Here is an 8,136-nt window from a genome sequence, read left to right on the forward strand (position 1 = left end):
GTATAGGGGCAATGTACATTCTGATATGCTGGCAGAAGAGGGGCAATTTAACTTCTGGTATGCTAGCAGTATGGGGGCAATGTAACTTCTGATATGCTGGCAGTATAGGGGCAATGTACATTCTGATATGCTGGCAGAAGAGGGGCAATGTAACTTCTGGTATACTGGCAGTATGGGGGCAATGTACCTTCTGATATGCTGGCAGTATAGGGCCAATGTACCTTCTGATATGCTGGCAGTATGGGGCAATGTATCTTCTGATATGCTGGCAGTATAGGGGCAATGTACCTTCTGATATGCTGGCAGTAGCGAGGTAATGTAACTTCTGGTATACTGGCAGTAATAGGATTTCATCGATCATTGAAACTGGGAGATTCGGTTGTTAATTGAATGTAACATATGAACGGGTTTTAAAATTGTGTTCATGTGTTTTGCTTATTCCATTTTTCGTTTACATTTTTTCTTTTTTTTAAACTCTTTTTACCTTGAATTGGTATGTAAGTATGATAATAAATTAATTAATCAAAAACATTTTTTAGTATTATTAATCTGTGCATGCATTTGTTAAAGTTTAATTGTAATCATAAAACAATAACATAAATTAAAAAACTATGACTGGGCTTAAAGTGCCTGCCAAATTGAAATGTTATTTTTGTTGTTGTTTTAAAAAGGTATTCTTATCCCTTTCTCATGTAGAGAATACAATCGGGACAGCTGGTCCAGTTAATGAAAAATGCACAGATGGGTCAGACAAGACCCTTCTGTGCAGTGCGCATTTCTTTGACCCTGTTCCGAACAGGTGTGGAGGGATGCTTCGAAGCGTATCCCATGTGTGAACTGGCGTGCCTCCACACGCCCCCTGGCCGAAGCAATGGGGCACAGAGTGCATAAGGATGCATCCCTCCACGCGCATGGACCGGTCGAGAGTCTCCACCGAGCGATGCAGTTGTAGTCTTCCTGCACAGCCTAACACCTTAAACAGATCTGTTCAGGTGGCGTCCCATCAAGTGGTAGAAGTGTACCGAAAAAAGTAGTGGAACTGTGGTCTCAGCAGGAAAGAGGGTAGGTGGAAGCATAGTGCAAAAGGTGACAAGTGCTGCGCCCGGGGTATTCCAATAGTCTAAGTGACTAGTAACTAGTAACAAGACTCCTATTACAACTTTACACTTCCACAGGGATATGAATGGACACATCCTCTTTATAGAATGGTCCATATGGTCGTTAAAAGTAGAGGGATGGTAAACAGAAAAAAATGAAAGTAGTGGAACACCGCCCCTGACCGTTCCCGCTCACTTCGATCACTAGTCTCATCTGCCCTGGAGGCACGCGGTCAGGCAGCGTAAAGGCTGTGACCTCTGGGGAGAGGTACTGAGCACTCAGTCACCTGAGCTAAGTGATGAGGCCACCAGGGAACAGTGTGCTACGTCTCATCCTCTCCGGCCTTCAGCATGGTTCTTGATTGAAAGCCAAGCTTCTCAGCGGGAGGCTATTAGACATGACAGTGCAGCTTTCACTCTGCTCGGTCCGCGGACATAATCCCCTTAGACATGTGTGCTGCCAGGCTGCAGGCACGCTAACGGCTTGAATAAGGATTTGAGCGTCTTGTCAATATGTAGGCCCACACGACTGTCCCATATTTTTAATCACTCCCTGCAGCTGTTCATTGTGCCTCAGATGCTCTACACAACACCACATCAAATAGAACACTGATTTGCCAAGCCAACAATGTTGGCTTTTGTGTAAACATGCCATAGGCATTTACCAGGCACTGTTATAATGGCACTAAATAGCCAAATACCTGCAAACAAGCCCACACTGTTGGATTTGCCAATGCTTGTTTTGAACAGGCCTTCAGTGAAGGGCACATACTTGTAGTAACTGAAGGGGCGGAAGGCACACTTGGTTAAGACATTTGTATTACACCAGTAATGCTTTTACAGCACTAATTAGGCCATTCACTCTGAGAAGACGGCTTTGAAACAAGACTGGCAGACACTTCGAGTGCACAATTTAATGTTACTGCTTCATACAACTATCTCAAAGAGATCCCAGGATGCTGTATTTTGGGTGGGGAGTGGGTGGGAATGGCAGTAAGGATTAGATGACCATAGGCAGTCAATGGGTGGGAAAATAACCGAGTAACACCTACAAGCTTTGTGGCCCTCCTCATATCCCATCTCCCTCTTAGCTGTACCCCAATGCAATAGTGTCGGTTTATAGGTGGCGCTATAGTGCCACCTAATAGCAAAGCTAAAAATTCACTCAACTTTTCTGATTTAATGTATATATATATATATATATATATATATATATATATATATATATATATATATATGTAGCAATCCCCTACCCATGCTTCTCACCAGCAACAAGTACCATTGCTAAGGCATGCTTAACCCATGACTGCTTGGACATGTATTTTCATCCTCAATTACACTGAGGTCCCTTTAAACCCCGCCCACTCCCACACTTTAGATGTCCCAGACAAACTCATGGTGTGCACCTGGGGGAGGAGTCCTGTTTCCTCTATTAGCATAGGTTATCCTGCTGGGAATGGTCACTCTCTCCCAAACAAGCCAGCATCTCTATTGCCCACACGCAGCAACACACACACTGGGTGTCTGATGTCAGACTCCGTAAAAGGGCAGCTCCTACGCATGGGCTGTACTCCTGAACTAATGGCAAGGGCCTCTTTGTTGCCTGGTGCTAAATTGCCTATACTCATGCAGTGCTGCCATTAGCTGGAACACAACATTGGCAATGAGTGTTGGGAACATATCCCGGTTGAACCAGACACCCAAAACAAAACAATGAAAATGAAAAACAACAAATTAACTGTGCATCAAGGTTAAAGCAAAGATAAGTGTGTTTACATGGCTAGACTGGACTACATTTAAAGTGGGCCAGTTTAGCCACTCGCCCATAAAGAACCAAGTAATTAGATGACATGATCAAGTTGGGAAGGCCTCATGAACTGTCACACTTTTAGGCTACACACATGGAAATTGCCTCATGCAAAACCCCATCAAATAGAAAGTCACAGTCCTACTGCACTGCATCACGATGGCCATGTCCGATGGGTGATTGCTAAAAAGACAAGTTAAAGGATAGTTCCGGGACTTTTTTTTTATTGTCCCTACGGTTCGGCCATGTGTTTTTAAGCATAAATCGGTAGATCGTAGAAAACTTTCCTATGGACCTTACCCGACTTTTCGTCCATTAACGCACTCGAAATCAGCCGCCATTTTCTGATAATCCTATCATTTCCCCCCATCGCCCTGGCTCACCTGCTTTTGCGGCACTAAATCAAATCCCCCGCTCCTGAGCCTGACATCAGCAGACGCGTACCGCCCATTTCCCAACGCCAAAGCACGTTTCGTGTCAACAATCGCTGCGCCTCAGCTAATGAAGTGTCGCCATGGAAATGGCAGGACGCCTCTTTCCTCAATAAGTATAAACAGACCGTTTCACAACACACAGCAGCAGATTTTCGAATCCATTACTCTCTCTGTGTTACTTTGAGTATTCTGTGACTCGTTTCTGTGCTCTGGTCAGCTACCTTCGCCGCTTCTAGGCCTTGTGAACACCTGTACCATCTCTGTAAATTATTTTACTTTCTTTACCACACAATGGCTACAATAATGCCGTATATGTACGAGCCCGAGTACACCGAGGAGGAACTACTGGAAAGGCAAGCACGCGAAAACGATGGGGATTCGGACGGCAGTTGGGAGGACCAGTCAACGGATGAAGAGCCTGGACCATGTCGCATGGACGGCGTCTCCACCTGGTGCACGTGCAATCGGTGCGAGCTAATGCCAACTGAGGAGGAGAACTGCTGCTGCCGTGAAAATTCCGGGTGCTTGGCCTACATTTCGGAAGGCGAGCCAAGTCCGCAATGCATCACCGAGCTGCCAGAGTTCAGGGAAGCCTGCCTCTCACGGACCGTGTTGAGGATGATGATGGTGCTTATGCACGAACTTCGCGGCACTGTTCGTCCGCGTAATCCGAGTAACGAGTAAGTATACTCTGGTTGTGATGTCAGTGATGCCACTACTATTTCATGGTCGTCTCCCACATATAAAATTACATCTACATATCATTCGAACGCATGTAAATTGGTTCCATTGCATCTTTCTTTTTCACAGGTGGTACAGGCTGGTGGCCTATCGTTGCTTCACTTGGTGGCTTCACGGGAGGCTCGGACACCGCGTTCGGAGAGTAATATCTGCCTGTGCGGTACTTGCCATTAGACAACATTTCCCCAGCGACAGTGGACAATACCGCGGATTTTCCCTGGATGTGCTGCAACCGGAACTTTACAATGTGTAATGTTTATTATTTATGTTCAATTGAAATTAAGATCTAAAATAAAACCCAACATATATTTTAACAATGGTTGTTTTGATTTTTTAAATGAATCTAGTGTGTCTCCATTGAATAGTCTTCCTGTGCCTTGTCTTGTCACACCACATGTCTCCGGCCAGCATCCTCCCTCACGCTGGCCGCCCACCTTCAATCCACATAACCGTTGAACCCATATGCAGCAGACATACATATGTTATTTTGCGGGTTGGCATCAAGCCTCCCGGCCTTGCCTCCTCCCCCAAAAATACTTACCACACCACTTTGTTCAAGCGTTGGCAATAAAAGGCCGTTGGATTTTATTGATACAAAACATGGTTATAGGTAAATAATCAATATGGTTGATCAAAATAAATCATCCTTTTGGGCACCGGGTACAGAGATGACCCCCTCTGGCCCATGCCGCCTTGCCACCACAGGCCAGCCTGCTGCTGACTAACTGCCTAGGCATCCAGGGTCTCCAGGGTGAACTGCACTCATATATTCTCCTGGGAGGCTGAGGTATTTATAAACTCACCCCCCTGCCTTCCATGTACTAGATCCTGCAGCCTGCCTCTTACATGCAGTTAGATGGCCTCTCCTTGGTGAGGCCCTGCGGCAAACGAGTCTTGTCTGCACGACCACCGGCCCAATCCACCCCCCCGCCCTATCAAAGGCAGTTCGCACCGGGGTACTTGTGCTGGCAAGTGGAGCTGTCAGGGAGCGATAAAGGCCAAGAGGTGCCAAATAGCATGTACACTTCAAAGTGGTCTATAGAGCATGGGTTGTTGTTCCCATGTCTACCTCCAGACCCCGTGTCTCCTGCCAAGCATCCCCCCTCACGCTGGACGGCCCCCTGCAAACCGCATAATGCCACGACATATACACGTCATTCATTCACAAACACACCCCTGTTTCGAATTCTTTATAACCCACTTCATATTCTAATGAGAACTTCTTTGCGCTTTGCTAGTCAACCCGTGAAGGTGCTGGTTATCTGCTCTTCGTCTCTGTGAACTTCCGTGACCACTTCGAGGAAACTCGTCAGTTTGCAACCTGTGAACTGCTCCCTGTTCTACGACAAGAAACTACTCTGATCCCTGCATCTAACTGTTTGTTCGTCAAGGTAAGGCCATGTACCATAATCATTTTGCGTCCAATTTCTTTTCGTTCAAGACAGTACATGCAAGGAACTAGTCACATGTTCTGAGTTTAGTCAAATTATTTTTCTATTTTTTTAAAGTTATTCAAATACTTATCCACATGTGAATAACGTGTATAGTTCCAAGAACCAAAACGAACCTTGCATTGAACCTTTTATGTGTCATTTAATTTTTTAACACATTGGTATTCATAGAGAATTGTTGATCTTTACTTTTCAGAACTTTCCACAATGCCTGCCTGTTCCATTGGCGGTTGCCCTTCGAAGACCCATAATAAATCTGAAGGTACTATAATGCATGTTTTCCCTAAGACAATAGATCAGATAAGAGAATGGGTCCGATATTGCGGATATCCACCGTCTGAGCTTGAAAGTAGAGTCCTAGAAGTCTTTGCGGACAAGAGGGGTGATCAATACCGCATCTGCAGCAGGCACTTTAGCTCAGACATGTACTCCACATCATTGCTAATAAAGAAGAACACACCGCGAGCGAGACGAAAATTGCTCTCAACCGCTATTCCCACTCTATTCGTCCACATCCCTCCACTGGTGAGTCAAGTTTACGTATTTATCTCTCGGCCTTGCGGTAGTGTGTAGCATTAGCTAACAATAATTTCCCCATTTATGTATCCACTCAATATGAAGGCGGAAGATTCTCCATCCGTGTCGTTATTGCAGTCATCAGCCACTTCAAGCGCCTATCGGGTAATCTTGCTTAGCTATTCTGCCACTGACTTGTTTTAGGCATGTAAATGAATAGTTTTAATTTATCGTGTGATTATTTTACCTAATGGTACACCCTTGTACTCGTCCTCTAGTCTTTGTTTTCAGTTATAATTATTGTTATCCAAAATAATGCAAGTACTGTCTTTCAGGGAGATGCTGAGGAGTCCAACGTATTGACGACAACCGTTGATGTCACTCAGATGCTCGAGGTACGTTTCCAGACAGTTCCATCGATGGAGATCATCAGATCTTGCATTCTTGTAGCGTGATTGTTACACACAATGTTTCTTTCATTTTTAGCCATTGATATGTCCTTCTGTCGTCGCCCTCCTATGTGTCTTCTTTTTTCAATATTGTGTTCATTACTAATGAAAGTCCTATGTTTCAGGGAGTCGATGGAGCATTAGTCCAAGAAGAAGGGGGAGCATGCAGTTACGGGTCGGCACAACAGCTTGCAGAAGTGTGCACCGCAGTTACATCGTCCCTTGATGTTCTTATGCATTTCGAGGTATGGATACTGACAGTTCGATCAAGCGAAATCATATGACATGATTACATCCGCTATACTTCCTTCTTTATTAACGCAAGTACTATGTTTCAGGGAGATGACGGAGCTTCTTCTACAAGAACATCACCCCTAGTAGTTGATGCAGATATCTGGGTGGTGACACTTCCAACGATCGAGCAAATTGAATCATATTTAGATATCCATTATTTATTTTAGACAACTGATCATTTGTGCAGGTCTATTTAGATGAGCCGTTGACGCCTGCACAAAGTGTATGTTCTTTTTAACAAAATAGAAAACCATACTAATGCAATTACTGTGTTTCAGGGAGTTACTGAAGCATCATCTTCAATAATATCATCAATGGAAGTCTATGAGGAGCCCGAGGTATGGATCTTGACAGTTCCATCTAACTAGATCAACAATGCGTGAATAATTGTCGTTTGAATGTTCTACACAAAGCGTTCATTCGTGTTTTGCTATTGAGATGTACGTGGGTATTGGTCCCCAAGTACATTTTGTGTTTTCAATATTATTATACATACTAATGAAAGTTCTATGTTTCAGGGAGTCGATGGAGCGTCAGTGCGTGATGGATGTGCTTATCATGAAAATATAGTCGTTGCAGCGCAAGAGGAAGTGGAGGCATGCACACACGAGTCGGAGCAACAGCGTCCTGATGTTGAAGTTCGAGGCAAGAAAGTTTCAAAGAAAAGAAAGCAAAAGAAGGTTAGTGTCCTGGTCACTATATTATGTTGTTTTTCACTGTTAGTAGTTCAATACTGTAAGTTGTGTTTAAACTGAACATCCCTTTTCCAATCTGTCCTCTAGTTGCGAGTGGGTGTACGAACTAGATCTACACAGACAGTGAAGCGAACGAGAGATGTTGCTTGTCAAACCTTTTGGCAGGGACTTGAGACTGGAGATGCATCGTGCCAATGGGAAGAATATGAAGTGATTGACAACGGAGCTATACCACATCCAGCCATTGATAGTGAATGTCCTCCTGGTAGTTCGGATGCAGTCGGAGATCAATTCACAGAATCCACACCCGCAAAAACTAAGACCGCGAGAAAGTTGAAGAAATTGTTTTATTCACCCATCGCCGGAGAAGGAACAGATGTTGCAATGGAAGAGAATGAAGTGGACGACAATGAAACACCATCAATATCACTGAACATAGCGGAAGACGATATCAGAGATTCTACCTTTCATGTGAGTGACATGTCCTCAACGTTACAGGCCGAACCAGCTGGGATGCAGAGTGACAGTATAAGGAAAGAGGCCAAATTCATTGTATTCGATAGTTGTTTGATTGATGTTATTATTCGGATGAAATGTGGGCATTCGGTTGGTGGGGAAGTATGTGGGGAGCCATTGATTAATGTGACTCGTG

This window comes from Ambystoma mexicanum, chromosome 4p (assembly GCF_040938575.1).
Source record: "Ambystoma mexicanum isolate Mex_15411 chromosome 4p, UKY_AmexF1_1, whole genome shotgun sequence".
NCBI lineage: Eukaryota > Metazoa > Chordata > Amphibia > Caudata > Ambystomatidae > Ambystoma > Ambystoma mexicanum.